The sequence below is a fragment of the Octopus bimaculoides genome, chromosome 28 (genome assembly GCF_046866305.1).
Source record: "Octopus bimaculoides isolate indiv1 chromosome 28, ASM4686630v1, whole genome shotgun sequence".
Classification (NCBI taxonomy): Eukaryota; Metazoa; Mollusca; class Cephalopoda; order Octopoda; family Octopodidae; genus Octopus; species Octopus bimaculoides.
The window spans coordinates 23406187-23410921 of NC_142955.1; the positions used below are offsets into that span (position 1 = coordinate 23406187).

Below are 4735 nucleotides of genomic sequence, written 5' to 3' on the forward strand. Positions count from 1 at the left end.
GAATATTCCCGAGAACTACGTTAAGGGTACACGTGTCTGTGGAGTGCTCAGCCACTTGCACGTTAATTTCACGAGCAGGCTGTTCTGTTGATCGGATCAACTGGAACCCTCGACGTCGTAAGCGACAGAGTGCCAACATGTATGTATGTATATATGCATGTATGTATAATTAGACATAACTCCTATGGGAACATTTTATTAGAACAATACGATGGTATTTGTAAGAGATTTGATTGTTATTTCTAGCAGGTCGAGTTACCATGCAGATGTCTCCCTTCTTCGCTCGTGTTAGTTCCGTTGGAACTGCCACAGCTGTTGTTGGCGCTGTCATCGCTATTGCTGTTGTTGCTGTTGTTGATGGTGATGATGATGGTGATGATGATGCTTTGTTGTCTGACCTGTCATCAGTGATGAACTCAGACGTTATCGACATCTGGTGGAGACCAACTGTTACACGGAGGAGAGAGGAGAGGACAGACGGGTATATAGAGGGGGAGACAAACACAAACACACAGAGATAGACCGATATAGATATATGTATATATGCATGTATGCATATATATATATGATATATATATGCATATATAAATGACGTGTGTCTATCTGTATATGTATATATGTATATATATATATATATATATATATATATATATATACGTACATAAATACATGCGCGCGCACACAAAGACACACGCACACATATACACACACACACATATACACACACACACACATGTGTGTGTGTATATATATATATATATATATATATAAATATATATACAGATCAATGGGAAGGAGACTGACTGCAGCTCTGTATAGATGTGCGCATGTGTGTGTGTATGTATGTGTGTGCATGTGTGTGTGTGTGTGGCTGTGCATGCTTTGCGAGTGACCGCCCATGTGGTGTATTTTGTGCGCGCACGCGCGCGTGTCTCGGTCGCTGCACTTTATTTAAAAACAACTGCAAGCTGCTTTTCTCATTTACCAGTTGTATTGCACATCGGCGCGACATCGAGGTTTATTGTTGGTGTTGCCGCTTCCATAGGGACTTGGTTGGTGCACATTGTCATTGCTGCTCTTTTGAAACGGTGCAACGTTGCAGCGAGAGAGAGAGAGAGAGAGAGAGAGAGAGAAGGAACGGTCGAATTCCAGCTGAGAAATTGCATCTACTATAACTGTACAAGTATCCTTCTTAGTGGTGTTCTTCCACGTTTCGCTGGCGTTGCAGTGGAGTTTTAGTGGCGTGGCAGCTGTATTGCAGTGGAGTTTTAGTGGCGTTGCAGTGGCATTACAGAATAGTCTTTTTGCTGTTCTAGGGGTATTCTAGTGGTCCAGTGCTCAAGGGGTGTTCCCACCGAGTACTAGTACCTGTCGCGTACCCGTATTGAAAAAGCGGTGTTGTTGCGTACCTGAGGTTGTTTTCTACCGGTTCCTTTGTGCACACTTGTTGCATAAGTGCAGTGAGCAGTGCAGTTAGAATACGTAGCAAGACAGCTCTACCGTAAAACAGGACCGTGGTTTTGTTGCAGGGCAGCAGTGGTCTCCAGAAGTGCAGTGGTGTTCCTTGTGAAATCCAACAGTTCAACGGTACCAGCGAAAGTGGTAGACGAGTGGTGAAGTCTGTGTCTCCAGTGGTAATTCTGAATCTAGGCAGTGAGTGGCGTTTCAGTGGTGTTGAACTTACGAAAAAAGTGGGGGTCACAGTAATAGACCCTGGTTCGATACGGACAGAATCAGATTTGAAACAGAATCCGCACGGCACAAAGTCCTGACGAAAACACACAAGATTTCTTTTTTTTCCTTCTGGGATTCAAACCAATAAAACACAAGTGTAAACTTCGCCGTCAGAGGATCTAATCACAGCAGTTTTCCCCGGAAACAAGGAGCAAACCAATGGACATTATGGGTCGGCTGGTTTTCATGTTGCTGTTCTTAGCGCTGATTGCGCCATCTGGTGTCTGTAAGTATCTCTCTACTGATAATGCTCTTTCTCAATCTTGCCTTCTTTTCTCCTTTTGCGCGAGTTTCCCTGTGTGTGTGTGTGAGTGTGTGGGTGTGCGTGTGTGTGTGTGCGTGTACACACACACACATATACATTCTTAAATATGTGTGTATACACACACACATATATATATATATATATATATATATATATACACACACAAATGTATACATATATATATCATATATATACATACATACATTTGACAATTTATATATATTATATTATTATTGCTATTGAAATGTAGAATTAAATGAGATTTAACCTTGGTGCGTGACTTTTGGCTTACCCTGCATATATGTATATATATATATATGTGTGTGTGTGTGTGTGTATGCATATGTATATGGATATGTATATCTGTATGTGTATGTATCTATGTACGTATGTATGAATGCATGTATGCACACAAATACACTATCTTTATTTTGTTTTTATGTCGAGTTATAACAAAAACTGCTTTAACAAAATAGTGTTGAAGTTTCGTCCTGCTTAGCCTTCATCAGACAGTTCGACGAAAGCTAAACAGATCGAAACTTCAGAGTCACTGTCAGCACTATTCTTGTGTCTTTCTCTTCTCCTCATCTTGCCAGTTCCTACTCAGTTCTACAAGCGCTTACCGCTCTCCGGCCGCGTCCAATTTGCTTTTGAATAATTGTTAACTTCTATATCGAGTAGTATTGTTAGTTACGAGCTACAGAATAAATATAGGAAAATTTTGTCATCCTCTTTTTCTTCTCGCCATCTTGCCACTTCCTACGCGGCTGTCCAAGCGTTTAGGGCCTCTTTGGGTCTTAATCCAACCCCGTCTGGTCTGCTTCCTGAATGGTTGTTACGTCACTTCTATATCAAGTACCTACAGGAAATCTTACGTTTTTCTCTTTCTCTTCTCCCCCCAGCTTGTCAGTTCCTACTCGACTGTCTAGATTCCGACACCGGCTGCCATGAGCGATGTATTGCGGATTCCTGTGAAGGAGGGAACTGCCAAATCCACCGTAACCATGATGAATTTGACCTGAACAACAACAAGAAATACAACCTCTGCTTATGTTATGGCTGTTTGGGCCAGTTCGACACAAAAATGATCGAACGTTTTCTCCGCTGACCACGTCATCATCACGACAAGGAAAAGGTCAACCAATCGAAACTCGACGACACTTTACTGTTTTTTTATTATTATTATTATTATTATTATTATTATTATTATTATTATTATTATTATTATTATTATTATCATCATCATCACTATTATAATTATAAGGCGGCGAGCTGCCAGAATCGTTAGCAAACCGGGCGAAATGCTTAACGTCTGCCGCTACGTTCTGAGTTCAAATTCCGCCGAGGTCGACTTTGCCTTTCATCCTTTCGGGGTCGATAAATTAAGTACCAGTAACAGATTCATACTGGGGTCGATCTAATCGACTGCGACCCCCCTCCCCCAAAATTTCGGGCCTTGTGCCTAAAGGAGAAAAAATTATTATTACTATTATTATTATTATTATTATTAGATATCTTTAGTTTCCGGTTCTCTTCTCGACTTGCAACGTGGGTTTTTTTGTTACTATGGCAACTAGTGAAATAAAATGGATGGCTCAATAATGAAATTTTTACTTTGAAATTAAACCGGTTTTCATTTTGTCTATATTATATATATATACACACACACACACACACACATATATATATATGGTGTATAGATTATTGTAGTGTATATCATAACAATATATAATGCTTTCTTATATATATATATATATATATATATAATTGGTAGTTTTTTTTACTTATTTAGTCCCTCGATAGCGTGAGGCATTAATACACAGTTAATGCCCTTTATATATAATTAAATATATCTATGAAGAAACGATGAATTTTTTCATTACGAAATTTTTCGTTATTTTTTCATTATGAGGTTTTTTTCACGCTGACTACTTGATAAATTCTTATAAAGAATTTATCCTATATTATATATATATATATATATATATATAAGAAAGCATTATATATTGTTATGATATACAACAATCTATACACTATTCTACTATATTGCACTACACTAAACACTGCGCTGCACAATTCACACACAAAACACCTACATACATTATTCTGCCTGTCTGTCTGTATGTACGTGTGTGTTTATATATGTATGTATGTATGTGTGTGTGTATGTATATGTACAGGTATATTTGCGCGCGCGCAAGTGTGTTCAGACAACGTAGATTTGATGAAGAGAGTACGAGCTAATGTGTGGCACGAATATTTGACCTCTGGAAATAAATTATTTGTGGAGATCATTCGGCAAAAGTTGAATGCTCATGCATCGACTTCAATGCGAGAGACCATCGTATACAGGAGTTGGACAAAATAATGGAAATACCTTAAAATTTCAAACAAATTTATTTTAATATGGAGTAAGACCACCTTTGGCAGTAATTACAGCCTGAATTCTACGAGGTATGGACTCGTACAAAGTTTGAATTGTTTCCAAAGGAATTTTTGTCCATTCTTCATCTAAAACAGTCTCCAGTTCTTGTAGTGATGATGGTGGAGGATATCGACTCCTTACTTGTTTTTCTAAAATGCATCATAATTGTTCAATAATATTGAGATCTGGGGCCTGTGGTGGCCAGATAAGATGTTCAACTTCACTAGAATGTTCCTCGTGCCATTCAGTAACAACTTTAGGTGTGTGAATTGGTGCATTATCATCCCGAAAGATTGCATTTCCCTCAGGAA

At 38.7% G+C, this 4735-nt stretch overlaps 1 long non-coding RNA gene across 1 annotated transcript; it reads left to right on the forward strand.

The window, feature by feature from the left end:
- Positions 1–1058: 1058 nt before the first annotated feature.
- LOC149130766 (uncharacterized) lies at positions 1059–3442 on the forward strand. Its single transcript, XR_016238778.1, has 2 exons — positions 1059–1960; positions 2902–3442. It is a non-coding gene; the product is annotated as an uncharacterized LOC149130766 (long non-coding RNA).
- Positions 3443–4735: the final 1293 nt, after the last annotated feature.